Raw genomic sequence first — 15,174 nt, 5'->3', positions numbered from 1 at the left:
CTGAACATAATTTCCCCAATCTTAACTTCAGTGGCTACGAACGATAGCCTTGTTTTGAGCATAGGATTTTAAAACAGCTTTGAGTGAAAGTTGCTGACCCAATACTTCCAAAAATTGTTTGGCAGAACACTGTAAACACTTACATCAATAGTCCATATTTAACAACTTTAAAATGAAATCATATTTTTAGCATTTTTAAAAAGGCTCCTTGAAAAAGAAATCCCCAGTGTCATTTACAACATTGCTCAATTGAAGCAAATCATTCTTGATCCCAAGGGACTACTAGCCACTATTCAGTGAAAATATAAACAAGCTTTATTGTCATTAGGTTAATGGGCGAAGTGGACCCCTATTCCAATCTACATATTTGCTTCCTAACCCAAAGTGGGAACATTCAGCTTCAAGAGAAACAGCCCACCTCAAACCAAATCCACAACTTCTGTCCAGATCAATGAAACATTCAACAATTTAAAATTTTTTCTTACTTTATTCAGAGGTCTTTGCTGACAAAGCCCATACTTTGCATTAATTAACTGGCTATCTCTATACAAGATACTTCATATCCAGCACAAAAGCAAGTGGGGGCACGTAAGAAAAAGGTATCTCATCCAAGAGCAACATCCGACATCTTTTGTTGATGGAAAAGGCATATTGCCAAAAAAGTCTTGCATTCATCAGGACAAATGAAAGAAAGTTTCAAACAATTGCATTGATTGGTTAGCAATTTAGTTGCCAAGCAACATGGAATGCTAGGCAATTTCCAAAGTAATTGAATGTACTTTTGCTTGCAAAGGTGGTTCACATGTATGTCAATTCTTGCAAGCATGATGAGCCATTCTATGAGTTAAACTGACTACCTTAGTTAGCATTATTGGCATCACTATTAACATACTCCCTCAGCCAGTCCTGTTCACAGAATTACATGTGACAGGCTGGTTCAGTACAGTCTGTACTCTACCTATTGCAACCAAAGGAATGGGCTCTTTGGCTGACAATCAAACAATCATTGAGACGCACAGTCAACATAGCTGGAGTGCATTCATACACGTTGTTAGTTGTGATAGGCAGAACTTATTTTTGGACTGATAGCATATTGAAGTGGAAAGCGTACATACCTTCCATCTGGTGCACAAATTCACTAGAGATAAAGCAGTGCTACACACTTGTTTGACATGCCAATTGAGAAATCTGCTAATGGGTTCTCCACTGGTCAGTTTCCTCATTTGTATAGCTCCATATACGACAAGATTGACAAGAATGTTGAGCCCAAGCCACTTGCTCACTTTGCAAGCTTAACACAAAGCTATTCAACAAGACAATGGCTCATTTGCAAGTTTGCACTACATATAGTGAACAGTGGTCTGACCATGAGCAAAAAACCCACAGCTTTAGACTTGCCTGGTTACCGTGGAATGGTCATTTAAACAGATTAAGGAAGTGGCTTCATACAGGTACTACAGAAATCGAAGTTCCCTTTAATAGGATGTTCTTTTGAAAGAGACTCATCCAATTAAGTATGAATGGCTAATCAACATCAGCACACAAATATAATCAGGATTTTAGCCATCTCAAACATCTGCATCTTAGATAGTAACAAATAGTCATTGCAGAGTCTCATCTTGGCTCCACACTTCAATTCAGTTGCCAGACTTTGAAACTCATCCTTGACCATTTCAATCCAGTCAGTCATTTTTCTCCAACTTCAATACAGATAATGCCCTCTCCTCATTGCCTGACAATTTCCACTTGTGCAAAGATTGGACATGGGCCAAAGTAACAGAGCACCCCCACTCATGGGAGTAAACCATTGCATAAAAGTCATCACATGTAAGGATTTTGGCATCTTGAGCAGGAACATCCCATAAATCTTTCAGATTTGAAAATATTACCCAAAAATTGGGCATCTGTGCATGAGTTAGTTGAACTTTCATAAGTTTGGCAAACCACCACGAACCATCTGAAGTAACTGGGGTTTGATGGTTAGTCCCAAGTACCATTACCCTACACAAAATGTGTATCCTACAACAGCTAGTTATTGGTCTCTATCCCAGTTTTAATGCTAATGAAGAATAAGCCAATCACAGCCCATCAGAAGTCTGAATCAAGTAGAATTGTTATTTTGGAATCATGGACAATCCTAAATACAGGACAGTTTTACATAGGCATTTAAAAGCAATAAACCAAAAAGGGAAAAACAAACAGCAGAAAGTGACAAGGACAGCCAACACAGATCAAGCAACTCATTTAATCAGGTAACAGGACTGTGGTGGGTGATGTCTATATGGATTTTAAATAAAGTATTCAAAAGGACACACAAAAAAAAGAGATGGAGGCTTATGGAATCGGATTGGCTAAAGGCCAAAAACAACAGTTGTTTAAAGTGGTTGGTTTAGAGATTGGGGACTGCTAAGTCATAAATGACTTTGATCTTGCCATACAAATCTATATCAAAGATACCAAACTAGAGTGGTAACGTGAGGCTGATTTGAATCACCTGGAACATACCATAGGCTAACAGAATGGGCAGACGAGTGGCCAACGGAATTTGGAGAACTGCAAGTAGATGCACTTTAACAGAAGGAAAAAGGAGGTTCAATATGCACTTAATGGCACAAAGTGCAGAGAAAAGAGAGGAATGCATCTATATCAATCTTTGAAGGTAGAGGTTAGTAACTAATGACTTGGTATTTCAAATAGAGGCATCAGAACACACAAATAAGTTCAGTGGCTGGACGAAAGTCATGGAATGCCCTCTTGGCTCTGTGGGTGTTCCTACAACACCAGACTGCCATGGCTCAAGGCAGCACATCACCACATAAACGTAGAGAATAAATGCTGGCCTAGCAGCACATCCCATGGATGAATACAAATTATTACACAGAGCCTTTCTCAAACTTTAGCCCCACATGGAACATTGAATGCAGTTCTGGTCACATCAGATGGTAGGGTTCTTGAGGGTGCAGAGGAAATTTACCAGAATGGTTGTAAAGGTGGGGAATTTAGCTATAAAATTAGGTTAGGAGCAGCCAAGGTTGCTCACTTTGGAGCTAAAGGAGAGAGAGGAGGAGACAAGAGAGATATGAGCAATTTAAGATACTCAAGAGGAAGAGATTTTGCTTGTCTAAATGGTACCAGCACTAGGAGATAAATTCAAGATTTCAGGCAAAAGTGAGAAAGATTCTTTGCAAAATAAAACCAAGTGGTAATGATCTCATGTTGCTCAATAGCATGGTGGAAGGAGAAACAGTGGTTTAAGAAAGAAATTGAATGGGCAGTTAAAGAACTGAGGGATTAAGAAGCAGGCATGACTACATTGTAGTTAGAGCTGTATGAAGGCATTAGATGACTAGCACTCTAAATCAAGATGATGCAATAAAACTTCATTTTTTTTTAAAACGCAGCCTGGTTAAAATCAATCATACTCTTGTGTATAAGTGCTTTCACTAAGCACACAGGATGCCCACGACTCTGGGGATGGATGAAATTGATGAGAGCATACATTAAAAAGTAGTCCAACAGCTATCTCAGGAATTTAGTCTAAATGTCCACCACCTCCAATTTAGTTGCAGTGTTACATTGAACGTCTACATAAAATAAAACAATGTAGCCTGAGACCTTGCTTTTTTGGCTTCAAAAGCAAATCCCACACAGCCTAGGTAAGAAAGATTTGGCCTCGAAACGTATCATTTCAATCTCTGTTGCTCCTCTTCCCATTGAGGGGGAGAGGAATATTGTTGGAGAAAGATCATTACATTAAAGATTTGCCTGATAAGTACTTGAATGGCATGCCATTCGAATATTAATTTGACTGATTTACAAAATTCTGTAAAAACATTAAGCGCAAGGACAGAGAAGGGTGGCACAATCATAAGCACTATTGCCTCAGTGAAAGGGACCCAGGTTCTATTCTAGCCTCGGTGACTGAACTTTTCACATTCTCCCAGTGTCTGTGTGGGTTTCCTCCAGGTGCTCTGGTTTCCAACAATGTGCAGATTAGGTAGATTGGCCATATTATACATCCTGAGACACTAAGGGACAGTTTAGGTTAGATGAGTTAGCCATGGTAAATGTGAGAAGTTGTGAAGATAAAGGTGGAGGTCCTGGGTGATTCTCTTATCAGTGAATCGAGTGGGCCAAATGGCCTACTTCTGCACTAGAGGAATTCTATGACTATGAACTTATTTCAGACATTTGGGTTGTTTAAATGCATGTGGAAATAACTACCATCACTTCAGAACAGACTTTGCATACAATTGACTTGATTTTATTGGAGTCACATTTCAGCTGTTGCAGAACATGGTCTTAATTTGCTTATTTTTCCCCCCCCCTTCTGTTTCAAGAGCACAAAGTACTTCACTAATTCAGAAAAGATACTGAATGCATGGCAATTAGTGCTGGCAACAAGTTGATGGTCTATCATAGGATTTCAGGTGAAGGAACAGGTTTGGGTCTTCACCTAGAACCAGAGGCAGTTAACTGGCTTGCAACTTCCAATTAATGTGTAGCATGCTCTCAAGTAGTCCCTATTTATAACATCAAACATTATAACCAAAAGCACAACAGGGAAAAAAATTCCTTAAAATGTAAACAATACATTTTCACTTGACCATTTCTTGAAAACAATCCAGGTTCTTGATCCATCAAAACCTGACATCCATGCATCTGACAGCACCTCTGGCATGTCATTTTTGCCTTTATCTGTAATCAGGCACTAGTTTGCCTTAATTTTTTTTATAATGTGACTTTCAATTTGTGAACGTTTACCTCCCCCATGCCCAAAATTTTAACCAATATCTTGTAAACAGACTTGAGATACATTAAACTGTACCGATCTGGATAAAACATGGTACAGGTACATTGCACCAACTTCCAAGGCCATGTCAGAAGTCTGACAAACCAAAGAACCCTAGCTGCAATTTTAATAGGTTGAGAAGACCATAAAAAGCGCTCAAAAACAGTTACAAATACAAGACCAAGATCTGTGGTTTTTGGGGACCAAAAGAGAGGAACAAACATGATCTGCTCAGGTTGTTTTACTGGGAAGGTGCAAGATATTCACATCAGTAAATTGATCAGAGCAGCGGTGCTAAAGGTTGACTATGAATCCAAATCAGAAGTGTTAGAATACTTAATTGCAAGATGAAACTAAGTTGGCAGTTTTAAGAATACTGAATTATTTCTACCTAGATAGAAGACTCATGATTTGCACTGCCATAGAGATGGGCTTTGGGCAAGTAGAAATCCACATAAAGCCACATTGCCACTTTCTAAATCCGTGCCTAAAATCAACCCCATATGCACTTTGGAATTCATTTCTCTTCAGAAAAGTGCCATAATCATTCCAATATTAGTCCATAGAGCTCTAACTCCAGGCATCCAAAAAACTCAAGATCATGTCCTCCAGAAATTGGAGACTTTCAACCAAATGCTGTCATGATTGGTTGTTTCTGCCTCCCACGTGTCCATCTGAATAGCCAAGACCAATGAAAAACTTGCAGCTAACTACTCACCCATAACCAATGCCAAAATAGCATCACTCTTGACTGTAACAATGACTGGCAACATCTCTACCACACCAGAGCCAAGACGTGGTGATGAAATGCTAACTGCCTGGGGCAAAGCCAACACATCTGATCTACTCGTGCTGCTGCTGGACCTCAGGAGACATTATGCACGTACATAGAACATAACAGCGCAGAACAGGCCCTTCGGCCCACGATGTTGCGCTGACCAGTTAAAAAGCAATGACCCTCTAACTTAAACCAATCCCTTTCCATCCATAAACCTATCCACGGACCTCTTAAATGCCCCCAAACTAGGCGCACTTACAACTACAGCAGGCAGGGCATTCGAATCCCTCACCACCCTCTGGGTAAAGAACCTACCCCTGACATCCGTCCTATAACTACCACCCCTTAATTTAAAGCTATACCCCCTCGTGCTAGCTTTCTCCATCCGAGGAAAAAGGCTATCACTGTCCACCCTATCTAAACCTCTAATCATCTTATATGTTTCAACAAGGTCCCCTCGTAGCCGCCTTCTTTCTAATGAAAACAACCTCAAATCCCAGTCTCTCCTCATAGGACCTCCCCTCCATACCAGGCAACATCCTGGTAAACCTCCTCTGAACCCTCTCCAAAGCCTCCACATCCTTCCTATAATGTGGGGACCAGAACTGCACACAATACTCCAAGTGCGGCCGCACCAGAGTTTTGTACAGTTGCAACATGACGCTGCGGCTCCTAAATTCAGTCCCCCTACCAATAAACGCCAAGACACCGTATGCCTTCCTAACAACCCTATCTACTTGATTCCCAACTTTCAGGGATCTATGTACACATACACCTAGATCCCTCCGTTCATCCACACTATTCAGAGTCCTACTGTTAGCCCTATACTCTACACATCTGTTATTCCTGCCAAAGTGAATTACCTCACACTTTTCTGCATTAAACTCCATCCGCCACCTCTTGGCCCAGCTCTGCAACTTATCCAAGTCTCCCTGTAACCTATGACACCCTTCCTCACTATCTACCACACCTCCGGTAGATATCCACCTCCAGAAGTAATGAGAAATATTTCTGGAGTATTGAGATGAACTGGCTTCTTGCACTACACACGAGTCTCTTGATGCCTGCAGGACAAACATCCTTCTCAAAAAGAACAGAGACAAAACAATGTGACAGGACATTGGTTAATCACAAGCATCAATTTCAACCTGGTGACTGATCCAAGTGACGTTTCAGCTTTCAAAATAACAGACAATTTGACCAACCTCAACTTCTTAAGCAGGCCAGGAAGGATGAGGCCTCTTGCTCCATAAGCAGTCAAATCTACTCCGACTTGGATGGTCACAGTCTTTAGTCTGCACACTGATTGCCTCCGCTTCTCATCTAAGAGTGGATTAATCCACTCGAGTAGATCGACTAATTCAGGGTTAATCCACTAAATAGACCTTTTCTTTTAAGAAAAAGCCATTCCCTCTTACTCAAACTCCATCTAATGACTTACAATAGTATCAATATAAATAGAGTTACGAGTAGACAATGTCCTAATCAGTTAATATATCTCCCCACTTCTAATTTTTCTTTTCTCCATCTGAATTGCCCATCAGGGTCCCCATTCTCCCAATCTAGATTAATCACTCCCCTGCCGCAACAACTTTAATTACTCAGGAGTAACCCATCCTCCTTGTGCAGGTCCCATCTGCCCCAGAACTGGGTGCCAATGCTCAAAAAAGGCCTGTTTATGGAATTAAGAAACTCAACTTGCTGGTCCATTGAAATACATAGTATTCTAAAAGTAGTGTGAATAGCTGAAGCATATGAAAGAGCATTAAAAAGGTATTGAAGGGCCAGAATTGTGAATCATATTATTGGTTGAACCTTTTATGATACGGCCTTGTTGGTCTGATTTCTGGGTTGGGTGGCCATCATTTGATTTTCTGTTATGATTCCATCATGGAGATCAGGATATCATTTCATTGATTTCAGAGAAATTGAAAGGCTCTACTTAAGCATGTGCACCATGGTTTTCACATTACTTGAAGCAGTTTCTCTTCAAATCCTAATTACAACTACATTAAAGTTTTATTGAAAAGGCATTTGCACAGCTGAATCTAATCACGAGACAAAAATAATTTTCTTATTGTAGAAGAGCTGGCTTGGCTTTTACAAAATTCAAGCTCAGTGTAGAGCAATGGTTGGCAACTTTCTCAGCTGTTTCAAAACTTAGCTTTTAAATAATCCTTTTGAATGTTTTTCACGGGGGTGGGGGGTGGGGGGTGGGGATTAATTAACAGGCTAGATTGAGAGAGAATGTTCCTGATAGTGGAGAGTCCAGAACTAAGGGTCATGTTTTGAGGATACGTGGTAAACCTTTTTAAAGATTATGAGGAGAAATAACTTCACCATGAATGATGAATCTGTAGAATTCACTACAAGTAGTTGAGGCCAAAACCTTGCAATTTCAAGAAGGAATTAGGCTCAAGAAATAAGGCAGCGGGGAGGGAAATCAGGGTATTGAATATGATTAGCCATGATCATGATGAATGGCAGAGCAAGCTCGAAGGATTTGCTCTTCTGCTTCTATGCATTTATAGACCATGCCCAGTTGCCCCAGAGGTGCTGGTGAGCTGTGTTCTTTACCTTTTGCAATCAAAGTGTAGGTACACCCACAGTATGGTTAAGGAGGGACAGGAGTTCAAGGATGTCCCCATGAGACATTGGTGAGATTATTCCAACTGTGTTTTGCTTGGCAGGATGGTCAAACTTTTGGTGCAGAATGCTTTGGGTCAGGCAGAGGTTTTAAATCATGATCTACAATTCTAGGAGTTGGAATCAAATGTTGGCAGGAACGAAAGTGACTGAATAATTTTTCAAATAAATAAATAAATAAATATTGCAGGCAAATTTATATTCCCTTGAAGGGGAAAGATTGGAGAATTAAATCCAGAGCACCCTGGATGAGAAGAATGATAGTGAGTAAGATCAAGAGGAAGAAATGCACATACACAACAGATGTCAGGTAGAAAGTACAATGGAGAACTGGGCTTATAGAAAGACCAGACAGGAAGTGAAAAAAACTAAGAATAGCAAAGAGCATGAAAAGAATCCCAAGATCTTCTTTAAGCATAGATAACAAAAAAAGATGAGGAGGGCTGATGAGCAATAAAGGAATGTACAGGCAGAGAGAGAAGTAACAGATATTAAATGAGACTTTCATCAATCTTTACAAAGGAAGATGATATTCATAACTGGTACGCTCGAAGAATTTGCAATCGAGGAGATATTTTGGAAAGGCTTTCTTTACCAAAAAGAAGGTATATGACTGGATCAGATGCATCCAAAAACAGAGGGAAGTGGAAATTGCAGAGGCACTAGTGATGATCTTCCCCAGACATGGGGGTAATACCAGAGGACTGGAGAATTGCAAATGTTACAATCTTGTTCGAAAGGATGGGTGCAAGGATAAAGCTGGCAGTCAGTTTGACTTCAGCAGCAGAGAAAGTTCTGGAAACTAGTATGGGATAACTGAGACAAGTGCAGGATAAAGAAAGCCAGCATGGATTCACTGAAGGAAAATTATGTTCCACTGATGCAAAAGGTGCTTGATAACTTGGATTTTCAAAAAGCATTTGACAGTGCCATACATACTAGTTCATGGAATAAAAAGTAGTAATTTTCTTATCCAAGTGCTTGAGTGACAGGAAACAGCAGTGATAAGTGTCTGTTTAAATCATGGAAGGCTTGCTTTGGAGATCTTTAGGGGTCAGATGTACTTCCAGATGTACATTAGAAGACCTAGACTGTTCAGGGCACGATTTCAAAATTTGCAATATGGTGCTAAGATTGGAAACATCAAGTGCAAGGAGGATAATCTTGAACTTCAAAAAGGACAGTTGGTGCATTGGGCAGACATATGGCAGAATAGGATAGTGTCTTTGAGGAAGGTGTGTGATGTTTCTTGTGCAGGATTTGTTTTAGCTGTCAGTTATATACACTGGTGCAGCTGTCTGTAACCAGCAGTCCCAGTTGTTATTGCAGCAGTGAAATTGAACTTGACTGCTAAACTATTTGTTTTAATCCTGGCTAATGCTGTTGTTATTTTAGTGTTTCACCCTGGGTTTCTTTGAATAGAGTTTGTTTAGGTTGATTGACTCAGTAACTGCAGTAAGGAAAACTGTCAAAGGTCATTACAATGGGCTAAATAATTCAATGCTTTTAGTAAAAGGTTACCCTTATTTATTAATGTATTACTGAACAATATGTAACCAAGTACAATAAAAATTACACTGGCATCCTTCAGTGCTGTTGACTCATTCCCTGCAGCTCCACAAATGTTTCCTCTTCACAATTACCAAATCCCTTTCAAAAGGCAATCCTGGTGGATGCAGGTTCAATCTCAAGCAGTATATTCACTTGCGGAGTAAAGGTGTTTTCTGCTCAGTCACTATTTTCTGATTCCTGACCCTTCCAATGGGAATAAATTCTCTCCTATCTATAGGAACACTTCTATCAATTCTCAGGGTATGGTACACAGCATCAGGGATCCTGGTTTGATTCTCAGCTCAGGTCACTGTCTGTGGAATTTGCACATTCTCCTCGTGTCTGCCCAAGTTTCCTCCAGGTGCTCTGGTTTCCTTCCACAGTCCAAAGATGTGCGGGTTAGGTTGATTGGCCAAGCTAAAATTGCGTGTCCTGAGATGCCTAGGTTAGAGGGATTAGTCGGTAAATATGTAAGGATATGGAGTAGGGTCTGGGTGGGATTATGGTCAGCACAAGACTCGATGGGCTCTTTCTGCACTGTAGGGTTTCTACGGTTCTAAATTCTCAACCATCTGATAATAACCCAACTTCAATCTCTCCAAGCATCTCGCTTTGCAAGTCATTTCTGTACCCTCTCTATGCCTTCAGACCCTAAGTATGGTCAGAATTGGACAAAATACATATTCGGCCTTAAATGTTACTATGTACACAGGTTCTTTTCGTCCTGCCTACAATTTGTGCCCCTCAACCCTCAAGTCCCTCCACATTAAATTATACCTGCCATGTGCTCACCTCCTATACCCTTAACTATTCTTTGCACACCAGTCCTTGCCCATCACTATCCTTCTCCTTCCCAGTTTCTCAATAGCAAAATATCCAACACATTCACGTCAAGGTAGGTAATTATTATAGTTCATAGGAAGCAGTTCTAGGACTAACCAGAGGAATCCCAATCTGTACCTTCCTCCAAGTCTGAAAAACAGCCTTTCACAAAGATGGTTTTCCAATAACTCAACCAATATAGAATCATACAGTGCAGGAGGCAGCCATTCAGCCCATCAAGTCTTCACCAACCACAATCCCACCCAGACCCCATTCTAGGGCAATGTTTCCACACCTCCAATGTTTTAAGCACAACTTTCATTTTCAAGTCTTCAGTAACTTTCCACTTGGTAAATCAGATGCAATTAAGTACTTGTATCATACTTAAGCTTCACCTTCTGTCCCCATGTAAAGTCTTTTTTACCCCCTGTGCCCATGTAGAATCTTTTTGATCCCAATCAGTCTCACCTCTCATTAGAATGACTCTGGAAAACTTTTGAACTCCCTTATTTTGGCTAACAGTACCATCTGTTCTCATACTACCCTTTTGCTTCATTACTTCTCATTTGCATCATACACTTTTCTTTAGCTCATCATCCTCAATTGCCTTTCAAAATTATTCAAGATCTTGACTTATCCACAGTCAACCTAAAACAGACAACCTCTATCATGCCCGAAAGGACAAAGGCCACCTTGTCAAATTTATACAGAAGGCAGGAACATGACACCACCAATACCTTCAAATTTCTATCTAAACTACAAGCCTTGACTTGGAAATATTCACTCCATAATGGTCAAAATACTGGAACACTGCCCGAGGAGGTTTACCTATGCCATACAGACTAACAGGTGGCTCACCCAATACTCTTTCAGTGGCAATTTGAGTGGACAATAAACATAGGCCTTGAGTGATACGCACGAGTAATAAATGTGTATACACTACACAGGACAGTTGGTTTTGGCTGATGACACCATCCATTCAGCATTGATCAAGCCCTGCATAGATTTGTATGCAAATATTGTCCCAATTTCTTGCTTTTATATGAATTCTGGCCACATTATCCCAATGAGCTAACATGAAATGTCACCAAACACCTACCCAACCACCAAAAACAGTATTAATACTATATAACATCCTAAAGGCTAAGAGGAGCATTAAAGTTACTGCAACTCATCCTTATCAAAATTTGCAAAGAAACAATGTTTATTTTAGTAAAATATGATCCTAAAACTTATTGTCCAAACTAAGACAGGCTGAGTAAAAGGTGCAGTTAAATTTTGACTATGTTGACCACATTACAATTTATTTCACTATATTATTTTGCTTGGCTTGATTCACAGCCAAAATTTTCCATACCACTTAAAAATTAGTCTTACTTATATTACATTGTCCAGCGAAATTAAAAAACTGCCTCTTCAATTTTTAGGTTTGGATAACATCCCAAAGATTCTCCAATCTGACAAACAAATGGTTGCCTTTAAAACAGGTTAAGCAAGACTTAGGATTGAGCCTTCTATTTAACGCTAATTTAATAGATATAGCTAGCTTTCATTCACCCTCAGTGAAATATCGGAAAAATCCTCCATCTGGGGACTAGTTACAAAAAGTTAATTCTCCAAATTTCAAATCTCCCTTCTCACCCTTAATCCAATTAAGATTTGTTTTGAGACAAACGATTTAAAATAATGTTGTCTGCAAACTTTGTCACTGTGACACTACAACTCAGATTCCATTCCAAAATTAGTCTTATCGTAACCTTTCATTTATGATTTTTCCAGTTCCGAAAGTGGTCTGGAATCAGAACTGCAACATACTAGGAGCAACACAACTTCATTTATAACCAGGAGGAACACCAATAGAATAAAAGTCACTCTTACCATCAAAACATACATCATATAATGGAATGACAGCATTGAAAAAGTCAATGAAAGCTTCCTCTGCCTGCCAGTTCCTTACTGAATACATTCATTATTCTGCAGCTTGACTTTAGCTGTTGCGTTGATTGCGACATTCTAAAAGTGGAGTTCCACTGTAAACCAAACTATCCGTTTGTATTAAAGCATCTCTCATGGGAGTGTTCTCTCTTTTGTAAATTAACTCAGCCATGCAGCAATAAGAGCAGGCATTCACTCAGTGTGGCATTTGCTAAGTCTTGGCAATCCTTCATCACAAATCTGCAGACACTTCTCTGCAGACTAGCGCTTTCCAAACATACTATATTCCTGTGCGGCAGTTCAAGGTCCAATCAAGTAACTGAGCCAAAATCCAGCAGCAGAAGCAACCAGCTGCTTTCGTCACTAAAATAGGAGTGTCTAATCTGTGAAGCCAAGTTAGTATTAACTGTTGCATAGCAAGATACATTTAGACAAATGCACACAGAGCACCGGTAAGTTGTTCCCTCAGAATGTAGGGATTGGAGCCTTACAATCATCTCTAACTTGCAGGAGGCACCTCAAAGTACTGGAGAAGTGCAGTGCTCCAAATTTGGTGGCAAGAAAGGCAGTCTAACAACAATATCTTCTCCCAAGCCCAGCATCAAATCAACCTGCTCTGTCAGATGAAACATGCTTGACAAATATGATGCAAGTGCTCAACTTGGAATTTGGTTATGGCAGCACGCTCCCAGAATGACAGCAGACAGCCTCAGGAATGTTCTGAAAACATTCCCACTGATTCATGGAGGTCCTGAGTAGTGAATCAATGATGGCATATTTTTGGTTTTCGTATTTATCTGCATGTGTGGGCTCCAAAAACTAGCAGTTTCAGTAGTAATTACAACAATGCTAAGTTTCAGTTTCACCATTATTGCAATCAAAACTTTCTAATAAATACTTCAGTATATCTGCTTTGATGACAACCAGCTGATAAACAGCCATCTTAATTCTACTGTAGTTACTGACAAATCATTCGAAGCTTTAAACTTGAAATGAATCTAGCTGTTACTGAACAATGCAAAATGTTGCTACAGCCCATTGGGTCCGATGTAGAAATAACCTCCTATTAAAAAGGCGTTTCTTGTACCACATTACAACAGTAATTTGCTTCAATGCCTCCAATAATACAGGTGATGCAAGATTCACCTAACCTGTTAACTAAAACGTTCATGCTAAAGGTTAGGATGCAAGTTTAAAGCATACCTATGTCCCATGTACTTGACCAACCTATGTAGTCCTGAGTTTAAATGATATAAAAACATAAAATAAGAACATAAGAAATAGAAGCAGGAGTAGGCCATCTAGCCCTTCGAGCCTGCCCCACCATTCAATAAGATCATGGCTGATCTGTCGTGGCTCAGTTCCACATTCCCGCCCTCTCCCCATAACCCTTAATCCCCTCTCTTATCAAAAACCCATCAACCCGCGTCTTAAAAATATTTAGCGAGGTAGCCTCCACCACTTCAACGGGCAGAGAATTCCAGAGATTCACCACCCTTTGAGTGAAGAAGTTCCTCCTCAACTCCATTCTAAACCGCCCCCCACTTTATCTTGAGGCTGTGCCCCCTAGTCCTACTGTCCTTTCTGAGCGAGTGGTATCTTCTCAAATGTTTTTACACTAGAAATCAACTGCAGTTTTCAACTTCCAGTACCAAGGGTAAATAGCAAATCATGCAAACGTGTTCATGAAACTGAATATGCTAGCAACACAAACATCAACTCTAAAATTGAAGACTTAGGCTGGGTATTAAATCAAATTAGTCACAGAATCAGAATAGTTATAGCATGGAAGGCCATCTTTTGGCCTCATATCTATGTTGACTCTGAAGCAAAAATTCACCAAGTCCCATTCCCCCACCTTTTCCTTGTTGCCCTACATGTTCTTCCTTTTCAGATAATCCAAATTCCTTGAATGCCTAATGGTCAATGTATCATATACATGCATTCTTGATCCATGAGATATTCTAACTTCAAATAATTGACCACTGCAGACACCATATCAAAGTCACTTCTCAAAAGAATCCTAATTTGAAAATTTATTCAAACCATTCAGAATAAAAGCTTTAGACTGATCAAGCCCTCACCAAATTTGTGAAGTTACAAGTAATCATTGTCAGTTATTTTTGACATGTGCTGCACATAATTACGTGCAGTACACTGCAAACATATACATATTCAACACATACTTTGTCTCTGCTTGGCGACATTAACCAGGATGTGGAGATGCCGGCGTTGGACAGGGCTAAACACAGTAAGAAGTCTCAACATCAGGTTAAATAAACCTGTTGGACTTTAACCTGATGTTGAGATTTATGTCATTAACCAGGTCAGCTGGAAGACAGTCAAGGTCACCACAACAGATACTACTTGAATGAATTGCTATTTCATCTTCCCAAATTAATCAACCTTGATATGTTGTTGTTAAGTTTGAGTTTGTCACAAAAAGGGTTCCATTAACACTGCAATGGAGTTACTGTGAAAATCCCCTACTTGCCACACTACAGCTCCTGTTCAGGTACACTGAGGGATAATTTAGCATGTTTTCCAGATACTGGGAGAAAACCACACAGACATGGAGAGAACATGTGGAGTCCATACACTGACAAGCTGGGAAGCAAACCTGGGTCCCTGGCACTGAGGCAGCAGTGCT

General features: G+C 40.0%; 1 protein-coding gene across 5 annotated transcripts in view; it reads right to left on the bottom strand.

The window, feature by feature from the left end:
* The window catches only part of mtus1b (microtubule associated tumor suppressor 1b), a 144,097-nt gene that overhangs the window by 117,908 nt on the left and 11,015 nt on the right, over positions 1–15,174 (bottom strand). The window contains exon 1 of one of the 5 annotated variants that reach the window (XM_080186894.1): positions 12,468–12,823. The exons of the other annotated variants lie outside the window; for them this stretch is intronic. The gene's annotated coding sequence lies outside the window, so the exon portion shown is untranslated. Of the gene's footprint in view, positions 1–12,467; positions 12,824–15,174 lie in introns of those variants that run through there. 5 annotated transcript variants of the gene reach the window in all.

This window comes from Carcharhinus amblyrhynchos, chromosome 1 (genome assembly GCF_965287045.1).
Source record: "Carcharhinus amblyrhynchos chromosome 1, sCarAmb.v2.hapA, whole genome shotgun sequence".
Taxonomy (NCBI): Eukaryota; Metazoa; Chordata; class Chondrichthyes; order Carcharhiniformes; family Carcharhinidae; genus Carcharhinus; species Carcharhinus amblyrhynchos.
Note: the sequence above shows the minus strand (reverse complement) of the source record. Positions and strands in the feature narration are given on the sequence as shown.